Source organism: Hyperolius riggenbachi, chromosome 12, assembly GCF_040937935.1.
Source record: "Hyperolius riggenbachi isolate aHypRig1 chromosome 12, aHypRig1.pri, whole genome shotgun sequence".
Taxonomy (NCBI): domain Eukaryota; kingdom Metazoa; phylum Chordata; class Amphibia; order Anura; family Hyperoliidae; genus Hyperolius; species Hyperolius riggenbachi.
Window position 1 is genome coordinate 59,513,131 of NC_090657.1, and position 25,586 is coordinate 59,538,716.

The 25,586-nt window shown below is 47.0% G+C and overlaps 1 protein-coding gene across 1 annotated transcript in view; it reads left to right on the forward strand.

Annotated features, from left to right (window-relative positions):
• ANKFN1 (ankyrin repeat and fibronectin type III domain containing 1) overlaps positions 1–25,586 on the forward strand; it is a 964,382-nt gene that overhangs the window by 458,321 nt on the left and 480,475 nt on the right. The gene's annotated exons all lie outside the window — the stretch shown is intronic.

The following is a 25,586-nucleotide window of genomic DNA, read 5'->3' on the forward strand; positions in this document are numbered from 1 at the left end:
AATAAGAATGGCACTTACAAAAGGAGGTTGCTAAAGGGAAACATAATAGAAAGTCTGTTGAGAAATCCATCACCAAAGGAATAGATCTAGGTTCTTTACGAAGTGCTCGGCCGCTCTCCAAATAAAACAGAAAAAAACACTGTATAAAATCACTGGGTAGGAGGGCCCCTTGCTAGGGGGTAGATAATACAATGGGTGGAAGGAAGCACCCAGTGTATGTGTGTTGTAAGCTGTTTGAAACAATAAGTGGTCTTCCCTTGGATGAGCAGTGGATTATAAAAGATATTTGTTGGACTCAAATGGGGATGCGTTTCGTGGGCCTTATCTGCTTCTTCAGGACAATCTAATAATAAGGCTGGTGAAAAGGCATCATCATTTGTGTTCCAACACTTATATTTTATAAACCATTCCTCATCTGAGGTAAGACCACTCATTGTTTCAAACCGCTTACAAGAGCCGTATTCACCCTGGAGCGCCTCCTCCCACCCATCGCATGGTAAAAATGGTGGCAGAAGTGGAGCAGACCAAAAAATTTGACAATTTCAGCTTTGGAAATCCAGCAACAACCAAAAGTTTTGGTGAGTCTTGCCGGTATTCCCCTCTACCCATGATACCGAATTGCAGTGACTGGAGTCCAAGATGGATTATGGAAAAGAGCAACGTAGGGCAAGGTGTAGGCTTCCCCTGTTCATCATATGTCTCCTTACTAGAATGGTTAAGTGGTAGAGAGAATCGAGGCTGTCAGGCCACCAATTATGAAGCCACATACATAAGCTACATTTTGGTCATTAAACATGATCATCTTGGATGAGAATCTAGCATCAGTACAACTGTCCCATGATGTCACTTTAGAATCAGACATGACGAATGGATGTGCGCATTGTCCTACTCTCTGCAGTTGGCTCATTGTTTTCCTTTTTCCCTTCTTAGAAAAGGATGGGCTACTTTGCTATAGCCAGATAGTGTCTGTGCAGCTATCGTTCCTGAACCTGTCATCTGGAATAAACACCAACCATTGTTCCAGAGCATATGTATATGAGGCGTTAAAACAAACCTGAAGAGAGAAATTCTATTCAAGTTAGATACTTAAAGAGGAACTCCAGCCTAAACAAACATACTGTCATTAAATTACATTAGTTATGTTAATTAAAATAGATAGGTAATATAATCTCTTACCCACACTGTTTTAAAAGAACAGGCAAATGTTTGATTTCATGATGGCAGCCATCTTTTTGGTTGAAAGAAGGTGACCGGGAGCATGAGACACAGTTCCAACTGTCCTGTGTCCTGAGCACCTCTCCCAGTTGCTAGGCAACGTGAATAACAACATAGGAAATCCCATCATGCTCTGCACAGCATCAGGGAAAAAAAGCCCGGGCTTTTTTTCTTTGATTGGTGAAGCTTAGTTAAAAATGCAGCTAAACATGATTCTTTGGTAAGAAAAACAAAGTTCTGATGCTGTGAAACTGTTAAAGAAACACCAAGCCTTTTCAGTTCTGCTGAGTAGATTTTTAGTCCGGAGGTTCACTTTAAGAAGATGGAAGGCTCTGGATAGTACTGTTTCCCAACCCTGTCCTCGGCCCACCAACAGTGCATGTTTTGTAGAAATCCTCAGGGATAGATAATTAGCTCTGCTGAGACTCTAATTACCTCACCTGCAGTGGCGTATTTAGAGGGATGCAGGCACGGCTTATGCCATGGGCGCTGACTGCCCCATCGCATACATTTGAAATCGGCGGCGGTAGACTTGGGCGCAGGATACAGACGGTATATGGCTGATCCTTCTTCTGCACAAGTTCAGGCCGTGTTAATTACTATTCCCCCTCCAGGCTGCCATGGATGGAGGGGAATGATATAATTCGGCTTCCAGCGATTGCTGGAGGCCAAATTATTGTGTTTTTTAAGCAACTTAGGCTCCGTCTTTTGACAGCGCCGACGTTACTCACTGAGCGCCGCTATAGACTGATTCCCATTACAGTCTATGGCGGTGCTGGCTGCGCCCAAATCTAGCAGCGCTGAAAAGCACTGCTCCAGCCCCATGAGTGCCATGCCTGCCCCCTCTTCTCCTATACATGCTTCACTTTGAATGGCTGACCTGCGGCTCTCGCCCCTGGCCACCCGCATGCTGCGCTATGCGTGATAGCAATAAGCTGCCTGCTGCAAGTCTCCCTCTGTCCCGCTGCATCTTCCACCACCCCAACCCTCAGGCTTCCTGAAATCAGCACGACTAAAGAAAGAGCAGCAGCTCACAGTGACAGTGGATGCACTTCAAATGCAGGAAGTTACTAATGACGTCACTTCCTGCATTTGAAGTGCACCCGCGGTCACTGTGAGCCACTGTCTTTGGTTGTGCTGATTTCAGGAAGCTTGTGGAAGCCTGTGAATTGGGGTAGTGTAAGATACAGCGCGGAGCAGAGAGACAGGTGGCAGACAGCGTATCGCTATCACGCATCGCGCAGCATGCGGGTGGTTGGCCCGGCGGACGGGGGTGAGAGCCTAGGGTCAGCCATTCAATGCAGAGCTTGCAGAGGACAAAAGAAAAACCAAGAAATGCACCCTGTAAGAGTTTAGCGTGTCAAATTCTTTCTCATCTGTGTCTAATCACAGTCTGCTTCTATCAAAGCAGGAAGAAGACACACTGTAGATTTATTTTATGATTTGTATCTGTAACTGTAACAAATATATTTTTCACTTTAAAGGTTATTATGCTGCTTTTGTATCTTTTAGAGAACAGAGGACGTTCTGAGTTCGGGTCCACTTAGGGGAAGGACGCACTTATGGGGGGCGCAATTTCAGTGTTTGCCATATGCGCCATTTCATCCAGATACGCCTCTGCTCACCTGTGCATGTTTGTGGTTGTATCTGCAAAACATGTACTGTTGGTGGGCCTTGAGGATAGGGTTGGGGAACTCTGCGTATAGAGCCTTCCTGCTCCTCTGTTCGATCCGTCATTCCCCTGCTGTCAGTTGGTGAAGCTGTGTGCCCCAACAGCTCTTTCGAATTACTCATGTCCCCACATAGGTCCAAAGACTGTTGCATGGCTTCTGTGCGTGAGTAAGGACCCACACATGTGCAATAGCGATTCACTCGTCCTCGGAACTACTAGAGCTGGTTGACCCAGCATGCTTGAACAGCGTTACGTACTGACGGCAGAGGAATAACAGCCCGGACAGTGGTGGCTCCAGCTTCAGATTTTTTTTTGGGGGGGGGGCACGGTGACTGGCTGGTGGGGCCCATTCTGTGATCAAAATCCATGTTTGTATGAAGAGCTTTAGATATTTTTTTTGCCTAACTCAGGTGATAAAATTAAGGCTAACTAGTTGAGCAATGATAGGAACCAAATGTAAACATCACAAACAGAACCCAGAGACTTTGAGCAGAACAGATTGTCCAAGTGATGGTGCTATTATTGAAGCAAAGTTACCTAAAGATGTACTTTGGTAGTTTGCTGGCATGCCTTCAACTTTAATTGTTAGCAAGCTGCTCATGTGTGGACAGATCAGACAAATCATTCCAGCACTCTGTTTCTCACGACTCTACAAGCAAGGGGAGAGGGAAGAGGCAGAAGGGAGAGAAGCGCTGTGTGTGTGTAATTCCTTACCTTAGTAGCTAAGCATTGCTGGAGACTAGAGCTTGTGTTTAACGGCCAGGAAGTTTTGAAGCAGGATTATTATTCTGATTCAAAACTTCCTGTCTGTAAAATACACGCTCTCGTTTATTGGCTGATTCAAAACAAAAACGGTAAGGTTTCAGCAAGTAAGCCTTCTTTAGACTCTATTCCTGTTGACTGACAATGTTAGAACATACAGTCAGAAGGAGGTAGAGAGAGGTGTGGTGTTTTTTTTTTTTTTTATGCAAATATGTGTCATCCCGATACATTAATTACAAGGGATCTTGCAAGAATTGTGAGGTATTCATGGCAAATAGATAAGACCCTTGGCTTACTTATTGCCTACATAGACTAAGTACCCTATCCTGTTCACTGTATGCTGCTGGAGCCTGGGAGCAGGTAACTTTGTTACTAAGCAGGGCGGGGCCACAGTGATTCCCAGGAGGAGGATAGAAGCCCGATATGGTGTAGTATGACGAGGCTTGAGGATTGAATAGATTTGTACAAATATTATATTCACAAGGCCAGGTTACTACAAGTGGCAAACCACTTGATGTATGTGAGGGGAAGTACTGTACCCTCTCGGCCTTTGTACAGGTGTAGGTTGCAGCTCCAGAAAATATAGACTGGAACAGTGATGGGCAAACTATGGCCCACGTGCACTGGTTCTCCAGCCCGCTCACAGGTGGCAGGAGTCCTCTCCTTTCCCCCCTCCCTCCCTGCAGATTTGCAGGCGGCGGGGGATTTGAAACTCACCTTGATTGCCAAATCCCAAGTCGAAGACTTCATGGCAACCCGTCACATGACGTCAAGACGTGCAAGCGTATTACATGGCTTCCAGCATGTAATACGTTGGCACGTCCTGATGTCATGTGACACCCTGTTGCCATGGAGACGCAGGAATTGGAAATCAAGGTGAGTTTCAAATTCCCCCGCTGCCCGCTCGCAACTCTGCAGGGAGGAAAGGGGTTGGTATTTAAGAAATGTGGGCCGCAGCATTTGGCCCGGGACGCTTATTGTTTGCCCAGCCCTGGACTAGAAGGACAAATCCATAGCAGGTGTCCACTGGAAAAGGGATGGATAACATCCAATATAAAAACAAAAGGTATGGCAGGGTCCTACCTTCAAGAAGGACTCCCTTCAAGCTTCAAAACAGAAAGGACTTTATTTCAGCACTAGACAACGCGTTTTGCTGCAACAAGCAGCTTCCTGCGGTCAATAGTAGTGCAATTTTGGAGCAAGTGTTGATCTCTGGCACCCAAGATCAACACTTGCTCCAAAATTGCACTACTGGTATTGACCTGAGAAAGCTGCTTGTTGCAGCAAAATGCATTGTCTAGTGCTGAAATAATGTCGTCCTTTCTGTTTTTAAGTTTTAACCTCCTTGCCGGTCTAAAAAATCCGGCAAGGAGGCAGCGCCGCACATTTTTTTAATTTTTTTTTTTTTTTAAATCATGTAGCGAGCCAAGGGCTCGCTACATGATAGCCGCTAAGCGGCGGCATCCCCCCACCCACTCCGATCGCCTTCGGCGATCAGAGTATGCAGGGAATCCCGTTGAGAACGGGATTTCCTGCAGGGCTTCCCCGGTCGCCATGGCGACGGGGCGGGATGACGTCACCGACGTCATGGACGTCGGGACGTCATAGGGAATCCCGATCCGCCCCTCAACGCTGCCTGGCACTGATTGGCCAGGCAGCGCAGGGCTCTGGGGCGGGGGGGAGCGACTCGGCGCGGCGGATTGCGGCGGATCGGCGGCGATCGAAAGTTACAAGCAGCTAGCAAAGTGCTAGCTGCTTGTAACAAAAAAAAATTATGCAAATCGGCCCAGCGGGGCCTGAGATATCCTCCTGCGCAGGTTACCCCGAGCTGAGCTCGGGATAACCGGCAAGGAGGTTAAGTGAGTCCTTCTATAAGGTAGGACCCTACTGTCCCTTTTTGTTTGGGCTCTTCCTATACTATTATATCCTGTTATCCAGAGCCTTTCCTCTTCTTAGGCAAGTATCAAACCTGAAGTGCTCTACCTAGAAGGCAAACAGGTTGATCTGGGTTGAGACCCCTCTTCTAAAGCCCAATTTCAGGTACAAATTTTATAGCAAGACAAAAGGAAACACATTGTATGACTGCTTTGTCACCTTTTGTGCTGGCCAGCTGCCCCGGGCCACCCTTGTTTTTACAAAAAGAGGCTAAGCAGACACATCCTAAATAGAGATGGTTGATGATTTACTTATAAGAGGGTCAAAAGCATAACTGCAAAAGCGCGCGGGGAAGGGGGGAGCCAGGGGCGTAGCAAATGGGGTTGCAGAGGTAGCGACTGCATCGGGGCCCTTGGGCCAGAGGGGCCCTCCCAAAAGCAAAATCTACTTCTATAGATGCTGTAAGTAGTAGTAATCAATCACAAACTGTTCCCCAACCCCTATTGCACCTCTGACACTGGAAATCCTTGGCAGGTTTTGGTGCACCGTATCAATTATGTATAGAGTGCTTGGGGGGGGGGGGGGGGTCATAGCTCCTTAGCTACGCCACGGGGGGAAGCAACTTCCAACCCTCCTTCTCTTTTGGAGTTTTTGTGGCTAGTCACCAAGCACTAGAATAGATCAGTGGACCAAATGTTGCACATTTCAGATTCACATTTCAGAACATATGGGGAAATTTGGGAAATTTTCTAGGGGACACTTTGGTTTGAGTAGAAAAGCTAGTGTCAATGCTTGTGACCATATTTTGAAGGCACTCATATTGACCTGAAGAAGCGGGCTGAGACTAGTGTTGGGCGAACAGTGTTTGCCACTGTTCGGGTTCTGCAGAACATCACCCTGTTCGGGTGATGTTCGAGTTCGGCCGAACACCTGACGGTGCTCGGCCAAACCGTTCGGCCACATGGCCGAACTAAGAGCGCATGGCCGAACGTTCCCCGAACGTTCGGCTAGCGCTGTGATTGGCCGAACGGGTCACGTGGTTCGGGCCCGAACGCGCTCTGATTGGCCGAACGGTCACGTGGTTCGGGTAAATAAATACCCGAACCACGTCATATCTCCGCCATTTGTCTGTGGGTTTAGCTTTGGGTAGGCAGGCAGGGTAGTTCGCTCTCCAGCCACGCTAGCCAGGGTCCCCCCCAGTCATTGTGTGTCGCTGCTGGGAACAGTAGTACACCGCTCGCTCAGCCACACTATATATAGCATTGTTTACTGCCACTGTGTACCTCGCTCAGCCACGCTATATATATAGCATTGTGTTTTCTGACACTCTGTGTACACGGCTTAGCCTGACTAATATAGCATTGTGTGTACTGCCACTGTGCACCTCGCTCAGCCACGCTATATATATAGCATTGTGTGTACTGCCACTGTGCACCTCGCTCAGCCACGCTATATATAGCATTGTGTGTACTGCCACTGTGCACCTCGCTCAGCCACGCTATATATATAGCATTGTGTTTTCTGACACTCTGTGTACACGGCTTAGCCTGACTAATATAGCATTGTGTGTACTGCCACTGTGCACCTCGCTCAGCCACGCTATATATAGCATTGTGTGTACTGCCACTGTGCACCTCGCTCAGCCACGCTATATATAGCATTGTGTGTACTGCCACTGTGCACCTCGCTCAGCCACGCTATATATAGCATTGTGTGTACTGCCACTGTGCACCTCGCTCAGCCACGCTATATATATAGCATTGTGTTTTCTGACACTCTGTGTACACGGCTTAGCCTGACTAATATAGCATTGTGTGTACTGCCACTGTGCACCTCGCTCAGCCACGCTATATATAGCATTGTGTGTACTGCCACTGTGCACCTCGCTCAGCCACGCTATATATAGCATTGTGTGTACTGCCACTGTGCACCTCGCTCAGCCACGCTATATATAGCATTGTGTGTACTGCCACTGTGCACCTCGCTCAGCCACGCTATATATATAGCATTGTGTTTTCTGACACTCTGTGTACACGGCTTAGCCTGACTAATATAGCATTGTGTGTACTGCCACTGTGCACCTCGCTCAGCCACGCTATATATAGCATTGTGTGTACTGCCACTGTGCACCTCGCTCAGCCACGCTGTATATAGCATTGTGTGTACTGCCACTGTGCACCTCGCTCAGCCACGCTATATATAGCATTGTGTTTTCTGACACTCTGTGTACACGGCTTAGCCTGACTAATATAGCATTGTGTGTACTGCCACTGTGCACCTCGCTCAGCCACGCTATATATAGCATTGTGTTTACTGCCACTCTGTGTACACCGCTCAGCCAGACTATATACCGTTGTTTACTGACACTCTGTGTACACCGCTCAGCCAGACTATATACCATTGTTTACTGACACTCTGTGTACACGGCTCAGCCTGACTATAAAGCATTGTGTGTACTGCCACTGTGCACCTCGCTCAGCCATGCTATATATAGCATTGTGTTTTCTGACACTCTGTGTACACGGCTTAGCCTGACTATATAGCATTGTGTGTACTGCCACTGTGCACCTCGCTCAGCCATGCTATATATAGCATTGTGTTTACTGCCACTCTGTGTACACCGCTCAGCCAGACTATATACCGTTGTTTACTGACACTCTGTGTACACCGCTCAGCCAGACTATATACCATTGTTTACTGACACTCTGTGTACACGGCTCAGCCTGACTATAAAGCATTGTGTGTACTGCCACTGTGCACCTCGCTCAGCCACGCTATATATAGCATTGTGTTTTCTGACACTCTGTGTACACGGCTTAGCCTGACTATATAGCATTGTGTGTACTGCCACTGTGCACCTCGCTCAGCCACGCTATATATAGCATTGTGCTTTCTGACACTCTGTGTACTCGGCTTAGCCTGACTAATATAGCATTGTGTGTACTGCCACTGTGCACCTCGCTCAGCCACGCTATATATAGCATTGTGTTTTCTGACACTCTGTGTACACGGCTTAGCCAGACTATATAGCATTGTGTGTACTGCCACTCTGTGTACACCGCTCAGCCAGACTATATAGCATTGTGTTTACTTCCACTCTGTGTCTGCTGGGCCTGGGAACAGTAGTACACCGCTCACCCGCCACTGTATAGCATTGTGCTCTGTGTCGCTGCTGGGAATAGTGGTACTGTATAGCATTTCTGTACTGCCACTGTACTGCTGCCAGTCAGCGTGTACTGTAAGGATAAGTGAAATGAGGAAGAAATCCGGTGAAAGAGGAAGGGGCAAGGGAAGAGGTGTTTCCCCTGACGGTTCACGTACAGGCCACAGGGGAGCACCCAAGAAAACCCACTCAATACCGCCCATGTTGTCCAGGACAACAACCCTCACAAATCCAAAAGAACAGGACCAGATAATTACTTGGATGACCTCTCAAGCGTCCAGCAGTGGGTTAAGCAGCACCAGCACATCACGCACGAGGTCCGAGTCCTCAGCCAGTTACAAGGAGCCAGTGGGCACAAAGCTGACACAACCGGCAGCGACACCACGCACACAACTGCCAGATAACCAGTCCTATGAATTACCTCAGGACACAATGGGGTATTCGCAGGAGCTATTCCCAGCCCAACAAACTTCCACCTATGAAAGGTCAATGGAGGAACAGCCAGAAATGTTGTGCCCGGATTCACAACCATTAACTGTGGGAAATGCACCGCGCACTGAAATAAAAGGCGAGTCCGAGGAGGACTCGGAAACCCAAATCCCAGAGCAAGTTGGGCAGGAGGGGTTGCAATTGCAGGAGGTCGGCCGACAAGATCTGGAAGACGACATTGGAGTGAGCTGCCGAGAGGTTGTTCTGGGGAGCTCTACTCCACGGCGGCGGCCCCCCACAATGACATATGACGAGTTTGAGGAGATGGAAGAGGAGGGTATGGACAATGTGGACAGAGACCCAGATTTTATTTGTGAACGAGAACATCGCCGTCGTAGCAGCAGCACAGATGAGTCTGTTGAAGAACCCACTGCTGCACGAGTTCGCCTTGTGCCACAAGGTAGGCGGCGCGCAATTTCAGGCACCACAAGCGTGGAAGTTAGAGTGAGAGGCAAAAGAGGAGGAAACAGAAATCGCCAGCAAGGAGGCAGGTGCTCCAAAGTCTGGGCTTTCTTTGAAGACTGCACTGAGGATGTTACCATGGCGATTTGCAAGGTGTGCAAGACTCGCCTGAGCAGGGGGAAAAGTATTAACAACCTCTCCACCACCAGCATGAGCCGCCACATGCTATCCAAACATCCCACTCTGTGGGCAAACGCGGCAGGACAGGGTACCAGCAACACTGCCTCCCTTGGGTTCACCAGACTCACCACCAGACCCGCCTCAGCAGCAGCAGTAGCCCAGCCATTGCGTGGTTCACAACATTCACAAACATCAGACGACGCTGACACTGTCACTTTCCGGAGTAGTGCTCTTGAGGTCTCCCAGTGTTCATCAAACACAACAACCAACAGCCCTTCCGTGTGCAGCGCTATGGTTCAGTTGTCTGTGTCGGAGATGTTTGAGCGCAAGAGGAAATTGCCAGCAAATGACCCCCGGGCCGTGGCAGTAACAGCCAGCATAGCCAAGCTTCTGGCCTGCGAAATGCTGCCATATCGAGTGGTGGAGACAAACAGCTTCAAGGGCATGATGTCAGTGGCCATCCCACGTTACGTGGTTCCCAGCCGCTACCACTTTGCGCGCTCTGCAGTGCCTGAGTTGCATGAGCACGTGGTCAGCAAAATAACCCGAAGCTTGAAGAATGCCGTTGCCTGCAAGGTTCACCTCACCACTGACACCTGGACGAGTGCGTTCGGCCAGGGTCGATACATCTCCCTTACCGCGCACTGGGTGAACCTTGTGGAGCCTGGCAGCGATTCCTCACCTGCTACGGCGCGGGTGTTGCCCACGCCGCAAACAGCTGCACCACCGTCCCTCCCACTGGATAACAACAGCAGCACCTACCTCTCTGACTCCTTCTCCTCCAACGCATCTCAAAGCTGTACCTCATCCGGAAACGCTAACCCAGCAGCAGTAGGATCGTGGAAGCAGTGCAGCACAGCTGTTGGCATGCGTCAGCAAGCGTTGCTGAAGCTGATCTGCCTTGGGGATAAGCAGCACACAGGGGAGGAAATTTGGAGGGGAATAAAGGAACAGACGGATTTGTGGCTGGCACCGCTGGACCTGAAACCGGGCATGGTTGTGTGTGATAATGGGAGTAATCTCATTCGCGCTTTAAGGTTGGCTAAGCTGACACACATCCCTTGCCTGGCGCACGTGATGAACCTAGTAGTTCAGCGGTTCCTGAGGACATACCCAGGCGTGGCCGATCTTCTGTTGAAGGTGCGTCGAGTGGCCAAACATTGTAGAAATTCCAGTACTGCTTCGGGGGTACTCGCCAAGATGCAGGAGCGCTTCAATCTCCCCCACCATCGCTTGCTGTGTGATGTCCCTACGCGCTGGAATTCTACGCTGCACATGCTAGCCCGCTTTTGCGAGCAGAAGAGTGCAGTGGTCCAGTACATGACGGCGCAGTACCGAGGCGCATCCGGACAGCTGCCAAGCTTCTGTGGATCCGATTGGGCCAACATGTTGGACCTCTGCCAAGTCCTCCAAAATTTTGAGCAATCCACGTTGCTTGTGAGCAGTGACAACTCTTCAGTCAGCATTACCATACCACTGCTGTGTTTACTGAAGAGGTCGATGTTAAAAATCAAGGAAACAGCTGTCATGATGCAACTGGGGGAATCTGAAGGAGAAAACGATCAGCGTGATGGTACCAACATCAGGCCATCCGCCTCAGGGAACGCTGGCCCCAGCAGCTATGACGAAGAAGAGGAGGAGGAACAGCTGGAGTTGGAGCAGGAATTTCATGCCACCACTGACGAGGGCCAGAGCGGTGCACGTTGGACTTCCACAATTCAACGCGAATGGTCAGCAGAAGCAGACCAGGAGGAAGGTGACGACTATGATGCATCACAACAACTATCACAACGCTCACAAGAGGATGATGAGGATTCTGGTAGGACTCTGGCACACATGGCTCAATTCATGCTAGACTGCATTGAACGTGACCCACGCATTGTGCGCATTCTGGACAACACCAATTACTGGGTTTATACCCTTCTGGATCCACGGTACAAACACAATGTTCCAAAACTGCTTGAAGAAAGAGTCAGACAGGTCAAAATGGAAGAATACCAGCAGGCCCTTGTGGAGACTTTAGAGAGGAGATTGACATCCTCCCCCTCCTCTAGCCAGTTGTACGCAGACAGACTGACTTCCGCAAACCCAGGACGACCAGGAGGGCAGCAAACAACGCAAGCCGCAGCTAGTACCCAAAAGGGAACGGTATCGGCAGTGTCCTTGGAGTGGGAAAATTTTCTGACACCCATGCAGCAGCAGCCCACTGAACAGCAAGCGTGCAGATCCACCTCCAACACCGATCGCCTGGAGAAGATGGTCAAGGACTACATGTCAGATGACGTAGCTGTGTCGAACAATCCATCTGCACCCTTCAACTATTGGGTATCAAAGCTAGACACCTGGCACGAACTGGCAATGTACGCAATAGAGGTGCTGGCTTGCCCGGCAGCCAGCGTTATGTCGGAACGCTGTTTCAGTGCTGCCGGAGGCATCGTCACAGATCGGCGTATTCGCCTCTCTACAGAAAATGCAGACCGTCTGACTCAAATTAAAATGAATCAATCCTGGATTGGAAATGACTACGCAACACTCCAGGACCCCAACCAAGTAACATGACCAATGAACATCTGGGATGGTGTAGCGTTTCCGGTCCCTGTTTATTGAACCTCTCATCTGTATTACATTTATGACTGCATGGCGGCAAAAAGCATTGCTGCTATATCCGCACGCTTTTTGTCCTCATGCAAGGCCTGGGTTGTTGTGTCTCAAAAACCGTGGCCTTCTCCTCCTGCGCCTGCTCCTGTTCCATCACGTCTGCTGCTGCTGGGTTAGCGTTGCCGCGTGGTCCCTGTTTATTGAACCACTTATCTTTATTACATTTATGACTGCATGGCGGTACAAAGCATGCTATCCGCACGCTTCTTGCCCTCATGCAAGGCCTGGGTTGTTGTGTCTCACAAAGCGTGGCCTTCTCCTCCTGCGCCTCCTCCTGTTCCATCACGTCTGCTGCTGCTGGGTTAGCGTTGCCGCGTGGTCCCTGTTTATTGAACCACTTATCTTTATTACATTTATGACTGCATGGCGGTACAAAGCATGCTATCCGCACGCTTCTTGCCCTCATGCAAGGCCTGGGTTGTTGTGTCTCACAAAGCGTGGCCTTCTCCTCCTGCGCCTCCTCCTGTTCCATCACGTCTGCTGCTGCTGGGTTAGCGTTGCCGCGTGGTCCCTGTTTATTGAACCACTTATCTTTATTACATTTATGACTGCATGGCGGTAAAAAGCATGCTATCCGCACGCTTTTTGTCCTCATGCAAGGCCTGGGTTGTTGTGTCTCACAAAGCGTGGCCTTCTCCTCCTGCGCCTCCTCCTGTTCCATCACGTGTGCTGCTGCTGCTGCTGCTGCTGCTGGGTTAGCGTTGCCGGTCCTTGTTTATGGAACCTCTTATCTTTATTACATTTATGACTGCATGGCGGTACAAAGCATGCTATCCGCACGCTTCTTGCCCTCATGCAAGGCCGGGGTTGTTGTGTCTCACAAAGCGTGGCCTTCTCCTCCTGCGCCTCCTCCTGTTCCATCACGTGTGCTGCTGCTGGGTTAGCGTTACCGGTCCCTTTTCCTGGAACCTCTTATATGTATTACATTTATGACTGCATGCCGACAAAAAACATGTTACCTGTGCAAAGAAAACAGACATTTCCCGCATTTAAAAGACAGTTTTCCCTTTGAAACTTTAAAATCGATTTTCTCAAAAACTATAAGCTCTTTTTGCTAATTTTTTTTTCCTCTTGTACCCACTCCCAAGGTGCACATACCCTGTAAATTTGGGGTATGTAGCATGTAAGGAGGCTTTACAAACCACAAAAGTTCGGGTCCCCATTGACTTCCATTATGTTCGGAGTTCGGGTCGAACACCCGAACATCGCGGCCATGTTCGGCCTGTTCGGCCTGTTCGCCCAACACTAGCTGAGACCAGTGTCCTTTTAATCGTACTGAATAAATAATTTTTTTATCTTTTTACATTTACCCTGTGGTTTGGGTTCTTACATTTGGAGTGGTAACGACCCCTTCCTCCCCCTTTTTTTATTTTTAGTTTCCTCACACTACCTATTTTTGGGCATCTCCATCCCCCAGTACTTTTGGTTTGAAGTTGAATAACCCTTTAAAGGGAACCTGAGGAGAAAGTTAGTGTTATTATGTAAATTCAGCATAGCCAATTCTTAACACCCAAATACAGTTCAGGAGGAGGTGACTGCCTTGCGAGTCATGTGTTTCCTCCTTCCAAACTCAGTCACAAGAAAAAAAGCAACTAGCAAGGCAGTGAACTCCACCTTACCCTGTCCACAGTACTGAACAGTGGCAGTCGGGAGTACTCAGGTGTTCTGAATCGGCTATGCTGAATTCGAACACCAACACTAGTGAGAGTTGCCTGGCATCCCAACTCATCCTTCATGCATCTCCAAGCAAAATGGTTATTTACAACTCGTATGTATGTTTTTGTGATATTGTACATTTCTAGTTTATCCAAACAATCTTTGATTTTATAAACCCAGATGCAGAGTGCATCTAATATCAACAGTGTTTCTGTCTAACTATAGAATGCATTTTTGTTTGTATTCTTGAGGCTTGGTGCACACATAACAAAGGTTGCGTTTTTTGTGTGCGTTTTTCATTTTTTTCTGCATATGCGTTTTTTTCTAGCGTTTTGGTGCTTTTTTTTTATGCGTTTGTGGTTCGCATATTCTAAACGCAAATACGTTTTGTATTGTTTTTAAGTCATTTTTATATTTCAATTTATGCAAATCAAGACGACAGGAAGCGGAAATACATCACAAAACAAATTGAAAAAAAAACATACAAAAACGCATGAAAAACGCAATACATTGCGTTCCCATTGACTTTCATTATGTGTGTTTTTGATGCGTTTTCGAATACTATACAACCACACCAAACAAATGAAAGCACATAAAACCCATATGTGTTTTCTTATATGCGTTTTTTTTCATGCAGCCATAGCCTTCCATTAGCGGGAAAAACGCAGCGGTTTCTGCAACGCTTACTTTTCTGCTAAGTGTGCACTAAGCCTGAAGCAAATCATCTAACTTTTTAAAAGGAACCTGAAGTGAGCATAGTACGGAGGCTGCCATCTTCATCCCCTTATAAGGTCGGTGCCTGGCTTTCTTGCTGAGCTTTTAACTTTAGTTGTTTTTGCAAGCATGCAACCGGTGTCAGTCCAGATTCAAAGCATCTGATCTGCATGCTCATTTTGGGCCAGTGATTTAACCACTTGAGGGCCAGAGGTTTATACTCCGCTAGTGACCAGGCCATTTTTTACAAATCAGCACTTCGCAACTGCTGTTTATTGCTTGGTCAGTCACACAACTTGGCACCCAAATGAATTTTACCTCCTTTTCTTCCCACAAATAGAGCTTTCTTTTGGTGGTCTCTGATTGCTGCTGCAATCTTCTTCTTTTTTTTTTTTTTTATTTTAATTAATTAAAATAGCCTTAATTTTTTTCATTTTTATGTGCCCCCCCCCCCCCCCTTCCCAAATTGTCCCGGCACTACGTAAAAATATATGACTATGGCAGGGATTAGATTGTGACCCCATCAGAGGGACAGTAATATACTCTGTGCAGCTCTGCACAAGAAGTCAGCGCTATATAAATATTTATCTAATAAATACAATATACAGCCTGCCAGCCCTAATCAGCTGCTGGCAGGCTGATTGCTGCGTCCGTTAGTATATAGTGACCGGAACTTGTGCGAGCTCAAGCTTCCGTGTAATCTCGTTGCTCACAAGATCACGCCATATGGCATGACTGAGGAACAACGGAGCCACTGTGCGGTCGCCAATCTGTGTTAGGCAGTCACAGAGTCTGTGAAGCGAGACTGAAAATAAAAAAACAGATACTCGCCTAAGGAAAAGGAAGGCTCTGGGTCCTATAGAGCTCTCCCATTTTCATCCCAGTCCCTGCGTTCCACCTCAGGCTCCCGCGTTAATAGTCTGACTGTTCGTTAGTAGACTGCTCTCTTCCGGGTTAGTCTGGCTTCGGCAGTCTTTGGAAGCACTTGGGCTTCTGAAGACTGGCTGCTTCGCACTGCACAGTACAGAACAGACGGTCTTTGGGAGTTCAAGTGTTTCCGAAGACTGCTGAAGTCTCCCCCGGTGGGAGTTTCAACCAGAGGAGACTGTCAGGAGAATGGGGAGGCTCTATAGGACCCAGAGCCTTTCCTCTCCTTAGGTGAATAACTGTTTATTACTCCCTTTAGACTTGCTTTAAAGGACAATTGTTACAAGAGGAATGTGGAGGCTGCCATATTTTAATACCTTTTAAACAATACCAGTTGCCCGACTGTCCTGCTGATCCTCTGCCTCTAATACTTTCAAGGTCCGTAAACATCTCTGCAAAAGTCACCCCAATCAAACAACCAACGTCGCAGAAAGAGCCTTCCCTGTGACCCCAACAAATGACAAGTTTTAACGACCTTTCCTGCAAACCGGTATTGTAAAAGACCAACTACTTTTTAAATACTACTTTTAATGTTTAAGGGACTATGAATGCATTCTGTAGAACCATATCATTTAAATGACGATTGTACACATGTAGCCACCTGCACAATATCTGCCCAACAGTCTAAGTTGATCAACTGAATGGAATGGGCAAAATGTCCAAAATGGTAGCTTGTTGTAGTTTTTGTCCCATATGGCAAAATCAGTTTACCAGACGTTTCAAACGACTTTTGGTGAGTGTGTGCAGAAGGCTTTAGTCATAGAACCTGAACAAGGATACAGATCAGATGTTTGTAAGGATACAGATCAGATGTTTGTCTTGAACTTCAGCCTAACCAAACATACTGTCATTAAGTTACATTAGTTATGTGCTCTCTTTTCGGCATATAATAAAAAAGTTACATTAGTTATGTTAATTAAAATAGATAGGTAATTAAATCTCTTCCCCACCCTGTTTTGAAAGAACAGGCAAATGTTTGTGATTTCATGGGGCAGCCATCTTTTTCATGAGGGCAGCCATCTTTTTGGTTGAAAGGAGGCGACAGAGAGCATGAGACACCGTTCCAACTGTCCTGTGTCCTGATCACCCCTCCCAGCTGCGCGCGCTAGGCTTCAAATCTCAAATTTAAAATGTAAAAAAACAAATTTGTGCCAAAACAGCAGAAGAACAATCTCAGAAATCACATCATGTTTTGCACAGCATCAGGGGAAAAATGCCCGGGCAGTTTTCTTTTGTGTAGCTAAAAATGAGGCTTGGGTAAGAAAAACAAAACGTTCTGATGCTGTGAAACTGTTAAAGAAACACCAAGCCTTTTCAGTGCTGCTGAGTAGATTTTTAGTCCGGAGGTTCACTTCAGACTGTATGTGCTGCATGCTTGTTTCAGGTGTGTGTGATTCATGCAGAAAAGCCAGTCACACTTCAGTCAAACATCTAATCTGCATACTTGCTCATGGCCTATGGCTGAAGAATTGGAGGCGGAGGATCAGCCGTTCTACAGCCAGGCAATCTGCATTGTTTAAAAGGAAGCAAACATACCAGACTCCATATCGCTCCCATTTCAGGCAAACCTCACAACTTTTTGAGATGAAAAAAGAAAGGACAACACTTTAAGACACACTCCTATCCAGGCATACAATTAAAAATTCATAAGTAAAATCTAAGTACTACTATATTCTGGCATATAAGACTACTTTTTAAGCATTGAAAATCTTCTGAATAGTCAGGGATCGTCCTATATGCCGGGTGTCATTGATGCCGGATGATACACCATATCCCACAGGTGTCAAGCTCCAGGCCTGGAGGGCCAGATCAATGCCAGGGTTTAGGATGGACTGAGAAAGAGGAATGTGTTCTACCTTATGGACCACACCTTTCCTGATTCAATCCCATCAATTAATTTGAGCTGTGCCAAAAATGTGTGAGGATCTTGTCCCTCGAAGGGCTGGTTTTACATCCCTGCCCTATCCTGTTACCGCCTCTCAGATCTCACTGCTGAGGACTGTAGTGAAGCGGTGCATGTGCGAGATCTGAGAGGCAGAGAAGGAGGTAAATGGGATACAAGGGCAGGGCCAGACGGGTGAAAGAGGCGTGTTTTATGGGCACAGCGGCAGCGCAATCTATTCTTCCACACCACTCTAATAGACAGGTAGACGAGCAGGGCCGGCCCGCCCATGAGGCGGGGTGAAACTTTTGCCTCAGGCGGCACTTCTGGGGGGGCGGCACCCGCCCGTCCGGGGGTGTGGGGGGCCGCCCGAGCTGGAGGGGATAGCGGGCAGGAAGGGGTTATTGGGCCTAGCGGCGGGGAGGGGGGGTCGGACCCCCCCTCCCTTGCTTGGGTCCCCCGTCCTCCGCTCCCCTCCAGCTTTAAAAAGTTACGTCGCTGGCTGCAGCTAGAAGAGGCAACGGGCGGAGATAACTCACCTCTTCCTCGTTCCAGCGTGCGCTCCACTGACGTCACTTCCTGCGGCGTAGCAGGAAGTGACGTCAGTGGAGCGCAGGCTGGAACGAGGAAGAGGTGAGTGATCCCCGCCCGTTGCCTCTTACAATAGCTGCAGCCAGCGACGTAACTTTTTAAAGCTGGAGGGGAGCGGAGGACGGGGGACCCAGGCAAGGGAGGGGGGGGTCCGACGACCCCTCCCCACCACTAGGCCCAATACCCCCTTCCTGCCCGCTATCCCCTCCAGCTCGGGCGGCCCCCCACACCCACGGCTTGGGAGGGGGGCGATTTTTTTAAAGCTTGCCTCAGGCGGCAAAAAGTCTATGGCCGGGCCTGTAGACGAGGAGAGCTGACCAATCCACTTAGGGAGAGTTGACCAATCCAAACAGTCAATCCCCTATATAATGTTATATACTGGGTACCACATACAGTACAGCACCAGTATCTGTTCATAAATAGCACCAGTATATCATGTGTTCTTTTTTTTTTTATTTGGTGTGCGTTGGAAGAGGGGTAGTCTTATAAGGCGGGTATATCCTAAACTCTATATTTTAACTGGAAAAGTTGGGGGGTCGTCTTATACACCCAGTGATCTTATAAGCCGGTATATACTGTAGTCAGAAAAAATACAAGGTTTTGTAAAAGTTAATTACCTTTTATAAGCAGAATATGAAATTTTAAAATTCACACCACACTGGTCTCTTCTATAATCACCAGTTTTTCTTCATATTCACATTTGAATTTAAATTTGGAATCAATTAAACACGTCATCTGTCTTGAAAGAGGGACGAATGAGGAAGAAAGAGGGACAGAGGCAATTGGTTTCCAAAGGCAGGGGCGTTTTTAACCAAAAACATTTTAGGCCATTATCTGGAGTGCCATTGTTCCTTGTGAGAGCCATGCCCCTGGATAAAGCCCTGCCCTAGGGGAGCCCTGTCCCAACTAAATCCAAGCCCCCAAACTAAGCCACGCTTCCCACAGGTGTTCGATCTCCTATTTCTGCTGCATCAGAACAGCAGTATCTCCAACAGCAGCATCACTGGTTGGTTGCTGGAGAGCAGGCATCACAACGTCCAGATAGTATAAATTGCAGGCGGCTTCCACTGTGTTCCGCTGTGCCACCTCACCCCCACCCCAGTCAGTACTTTTGTCCCCCTTTGTGCCTCCTTCAGTCACTCTGTGCATCCCTCTGTCCCCATTTGCCTCAATTTGTCCCCCTTTGTGCCTCCTGCTGTCCCCTTGTGCTACCTCTGCCCCCCTGTGCTTCCCTCTGTCTCACAGTGCCTCCACCTGCCCCCCTTGTTTGACATGTCTGTCTCTTTGGGACTTCCTGTATTATGCATCCACCGTATACGGCACATGGTTTATACTCTCTAGTGTGTGTGTGTGTGTTTTTGTTTTTTGGGGGGGTGGGAGGGGGGTTTGACACAGGACTCCATGCCTGGAGTGAGAAAAAGGCTAGAATTGGCCCTGTCCAAGGGGAGGGACTGTCCATCCACAAAAGAACATTTAGAAGCTACAGTATGTTTCAGGTGTCCTTTAAAGCTTATAGATGCAATTTATTCTCATCAGTTAATTTTCACTTCAGGTTTGCTTTAACCACTTCAGCCTTCAGTCATTTTCACTTTATGCATTCGAGTAATGTTCACCTCCCATTCATTAGCCTATAACTTTATCACTACTTATCACAATGAACTGATCTATATCTTGTTTTTTCCGCCAGCAATTAGGCTTTCTTTGGGGGGTACATTTTGCTAAGATCCACTTTGCTGTTGTGAGAAAACGCTGAAAAGCCGCCGCATGTACTCAGAGCAAGGCGGCTGATTCCGCGTCCAACGTGGCGGTTGGCACGCGTGGGCCTACATCTGGTAGCATGACCGAACGCGGAGAAACCGCTGCATGCCTTGATAGCGGTGCGGCGGATTCCGCGTCCAGCTCGGCGGGTGCTTTACAACACATGACTGGTGTGGCTGGGACTGATAGTCCACACAGGTTCAGAAGGACGCGCGCGCTGAGAGGCTGAACTTATATGACAGCCAGAAGGGAGTCAGCTGACCAGGCCGGTCAGCTGACGGTTCAACCACTTCCCATTGGTCCAGCACTTAGGGGAGGCGCTGGAGGGCGCTTTGCTATATATACTGGGTGCTGGTCATTCTCTGGTTGTCTGCCGTTGCGATCACTACGTGGAAGCACTCAGACCATATTGTCAGAATCTGTGTTATCTCTGTTATACTTCAGACTAGTTCCAGGGTGTTGATGATCAAGGACCTCACACCCAAAGATTAGGAATACTGTGTATTTTCTGTGTTATACTTCAGACTAGTTCCAGGGTGTTGATGACTACGGAGCTCACACCCAAGACTAGAAATACTGTGTATTTTTTGTGTTATACTTCAGACTAGTTCCAGGGTGTTGACGACTACGGAGCTCACACCTAAGATTAGGAATTAGCTTTACCATCCCGTTATACTTCAGACTAGTTCCGGGGTGTTGATGACTACGGAGCTCACACCCAAGATTAGGAATTAGCTTTACCATCCTGTTATTCTTCAGACTAGTTCCAGGGTGTTGATGATCTAGGAGCTCACACCTATAGACTAGATATTTTTGATTATTTGTTATGACATTCTGCTTTCCTGACCTCTCTTCTGATCTCTGATTTGGTACTCCGCTATATCTGATACTCCGTCGCCGAACCCTGCTTGCCTTAGGACACTGTATCAGTCTCTTTCCTCTGTATCTCAACTGTCTGTCTGTTACCGACCTGGCTTGTCCGACCTCGAGAACTATCTCCTCTGTTTAGAGATAGTTCACAGATCTGTCAGTGACACTCCACCATTGGTGTCACTCACACTCTGGTCCTTCCCACTCTCAGCCTGACTCCTCCCCTTGGGGAGCCTCAGGCCATTGGAAGGAGCTTGCTCTTGGGCAGTATCCCTTACTGCCTTGCACCCTCGATACGGGTGCTCTCCTCAAAGTATTACTGTTGCACCAAACACTCCTATTACTCAGGTGTCCAGAGGTTAGAGATCTATCTGATTATCGGTGATGCTGCAGATCATCAATAATCGGGTATATATCTGTATTCTCAGTGATACTGCAGATCACCGATAATCGGATCCTCTCTGTGTTACACCGATCGTTACAGCTGTAAATGCATTTTAACAGGAAGAATAAGAAAAAAACGGAAAAAAATTCATTAGTTCTCAGTTTTCAGCCATTATAGTTTTAAAATAATACATGCCTCCATAATTAAAACTACGTATTGTATTTGCCCATATGTCCCGGTTATTACACCGTTAAAATTATGTCCCTATCACAATGTATGGCAACAATATTTTATTTGGAAACAAAGGTGCATTTTTTCCGTTTTGCATCTATCACTTTACAAGTTTAAAATAAAATAAAAAAAAATAGAAATATTTAATCTTTACATTGATATTTAAAAAGTTTAGACCCTTAGGTAAATATTTACATGTTTTTTTTTTTTATTGTAATGTTTTTTTTTTTTTATATATTAAACATTTTATTTGGGTATTTTTGGGAGGGTGGGATGTAAACTGTAGTTTTCTAATGTAAATGTGTGTTGACTTTTATATTTTTTTTACTTTTAGTTGTAGTTTTACTTTTTGGCCACAAGATGGCGGCCATGAGTTTGTTTACATGACGTCACTCTAAGCGTAACATACGCTTAGAGAGACGCATGGGGGGCGTAACAGCCAGAAAAAGCGACGCTTCCGAGAGAAGCTGTCGCTTTTTCTGCGGGGGAGAGGAATCAGTGATCAGGCACCAAAGCCCGATTCACTGATTGCCTGGCTAGCGAACCGCGGGCCGGGAGCGAGCGGACGCGCACATGGCCTCCTGGGCGTAGCTAGTACGTCCAGGAGGCCAAAGTAGTTAAAGGATACCCAAGGTGACATGTGACATGATGAGAGAGACATGTGTATGTACAGTGCCTAGCACACAAATAACTATGCTGTGTTCCTTTTTTTCTTTATCTGTCTGAAAGAGTTAAATATCAAGTATGTAAGTGGCTGACTCAGTCCTAACTCTGTAGTCACAGGAAGTGACTACAGTGTGACCCTCACTGATAAGAAATTCCAACTATAAAACAGTTTCCTAGCAGAAAATGGCTTCTGAGAGCAAGATAGAGATAAAAAGGGAAATTTCTTATCAGTGAGGGTTACACTGTAGTCGCTTCCTATCTGAGTCAGGACTGAGTCAGCCACTTACATACCTGATATTTAACTCTTTCAGACAGAGAAAGAAAAAAAAGGAACACAGCATAGTTATTTGTGTGCTAGGCACTGTACATACACATGTCTATCTCATCATGTCACATGTCACTTCGGGTATCCTTTTAACCAGTTCACCCCCAAGGGTTTTTATCCTAACGGACCAGAGCAATTTTCAGTTGTCAGCGCTCCTCCCTTTTATTTCCTAATAACTTTATTACTACTTATCACAAGAAAATGATCTATACCTCGTGTTTTTCGCCACCAATTAGGCTTTCTGTGGATAGTACATTTTGCTAAGAATTTTTTTATTCTAAATGCATTTTAATGAGAAAAACAGAAAAAAAAGAAAAAAATCATTATTTCTCAGTGTTCCGCCATTATAGTTTTAAAATTAAACATTCTCCTGTGGATAAAACAAACACGTTTTATTTGCCCAGTGGTCCCGATAATTAAACCGTTTAAATTATGTCCCTACCACAATGTATGGCGACAGTATAATATTTTGAAATATAAGTGGTTATTTTTCTGTTTGTTCTGGCCATAATTACAAGCCCCTATGTAATAAATTAAAATTAATTTTCCCCCATAAAATATAGAATAAAAAAAGCGGAGTCCCTAAGGCAACTTTTTTTTTTTTTTTAAGCTGATTTTTTTTTTTACAAGTGTTTTTTTTTTGGGGGGGGGGGGGGGGGGGGGAGGGTTGGAAGTGTAATTTTATTAATGATGTGTATATACTTGAAAATGTATGTATTTTGTAGGTGTAATATACTTTTTGGCCACAAGATGGCGCTAGTGAACACTCATAGGACGTGTTCACTTTTTTTTTTTTTTTTTTTTTACACTTTATTAAACTGTTACATTTCCTGTTTATGTGAATGGACGTAGCCGCTGTTCGCGGTCACGTCCATTCACTCCAGGCACTGCGATTGGGTAGAGGACCGTTCGGTCTTTTTCCCCAATCACCCAACACGGGATCCCGACGGTAATGGCGGCGGTAGCGGCGCGCACACGGCGGTAGCAGCGGCGGGAATGCGCGACATATTAAAACGTCATGTTGCCGTTAATAGCGGTAAGCATGACGTTTTAATACGATAGGTTGTCGGTAAATGGTTAAAGGGAACCTAAACTGAGAAGGATATGGATGTTTCCTTTTAAACAATACCAGTTGCTTGCCAGTCCTGCTGATCTTTGGCAGCAGTAGTGGCTGAATCACACACCTGAAACAAACATGCTGCTAATCTAGTCTGACTTCAGTCAGAGCACCTGATCTGCATGCTTGTTGAGGGGCTGTGGCTAAAAGTATTAAGCTGGCCATACACTGGCCCGATTTGCGGCCGTTTCGACAGCAGATTCGATCACTGGGATCGAATCTGCTGCCAATCGTTAGCGCTAAACGCACCCGCCGATCCGATTTCCTCCCGAAAACGGATCGGTCCATCGATCGCGCCGTGCGGAAAAATACTGTCGATCGCCCGCGGGTAAGGAGCGCGTCGCTAGCGGCGGCCGATCCGATCAGGTATACATTACCTGACGCTGACTCCCGGGCATCTTCTCCGCGTCTTCTCCGCTCTGTTCCTGCTTCCATCCCAGCGTACATTAACTTCCTGTGTCACTGCAGTGACCAGGAAGTTCAAATAGAGGGCGCTCTATTTGAACTTCCTGGTCACGGAGTGACACAGTGTACGCTGGGATGCGGTGCGGGGTGCAGCGCGGAGAAGAGGACCCGGAGCCAGCTTTAGGTAATCTATACGGGGGGGGGGGGACAGGCGGCAGGAGCAGCTCAACAGATTGTGATCGGTTTCAGGCTGCAACCGATTCACAATCTGTTTGCAGTAAAGGCAGCCATACGATCCCTCTCTGATCAGATTCGATCAGATAGGGATCTGTCAGCTGGTCGATCTAATGGCAAATCGACCAGTGTATGGCTACCTTTAGAGGCACAGGATCAGCAGGAAAGTCAGGCAACTGGTATTATTTTAAAAGGAAAAATCTATATCCTTCTCAGTTTAGGTTCCCTTTAAGGAGGTGGCCATAAGGAATCCATGCCATGACCTGTCACGGTTCAGTGCTGTGCCGCAGGCTATGCAGCTTTATTGTCTGACTGTTTACAAGCGCTTATCTCCCTATTGCTGCTGACCTTGTTTTTAACCTTTTCAGGGTTTTGAGGTGAGGATTGCGTCCCTCCTCCATTAGTGGTTAGATCTCTTTATCCTGTTTATAGCGCACCCTCTCCCTTCCGATAGGAGCTATTTGGGATAATATTATGTGAATAGGCTAGCTGTGACTGAGATTCCGCAGCAGGCAGGTGTCCTGCAGCAATCCTGTCATAATTAAGTCTTCGTTTAGTCATACAGAATAAGCGATTTGTATGCCGGTGGAGCAGGACTTCCCATAACAGCGGGTGATCGCTCGGCTAATGTATACCCTGACGATCAAGGTAGGACATATGTGTAGGCAATTAATGAACAGCAAGGCTGCTCTCCTCCACCTGATCCTGCAGCCGATTGCCCTGTTCCCGTCTCTGAGACTCGTGCCTTGCAATCACAGAGCGTGCGGTTACCGTATTCATGACATCGATGGCTCAGAAGCAACTGAGATGAGTTATGCTTTTAGGAAAGTGTTCTGTGTATGAATGCTCAGAGTCATCTGGGGACATCTTTCACAGTCTTAAAGAGGAATTGTAACAAAGGATTAAACGTCATGCCAATCAGTAGCTGATGCCCCTTTTCCATGAGAAATCTTTACCTTTTTTTTCGAATAGATAATCAGGGGGGGGGGGGGGGTCTGTATGGCTGATATTGTGGGGAAATCCCTCCCTCAGTGTGATGTCAGGACCTATGTCCTGGCAGTTTCCTGTCTGTGAACCTTATTGCATTGTGGGAAATAACAGCTGTTTCCAACTGCTAAGCAACCACCAGTATCTCCCTCTGTGCATATGTATATCTATATAAAATCTAAACTTTTAGGCTATCGCAATGTTAGTGGGTATGGTTTTAAATAATGGCAGTTGGTGCTGTCTAGTTTTTCTTATCTGCCAGTAGTAAAGATGATGAACTACAGGCTGATTGTGGATCAAACAACATGAACAAATTATTTGGCAAGTACCAATCATTTATTGATCTCTCTTCAATTTTTTTTTTTAACTTCTCACTTTACAATGTATGAATTAATTTTTTTCCTTTTCGCTAAAGTTCCTCT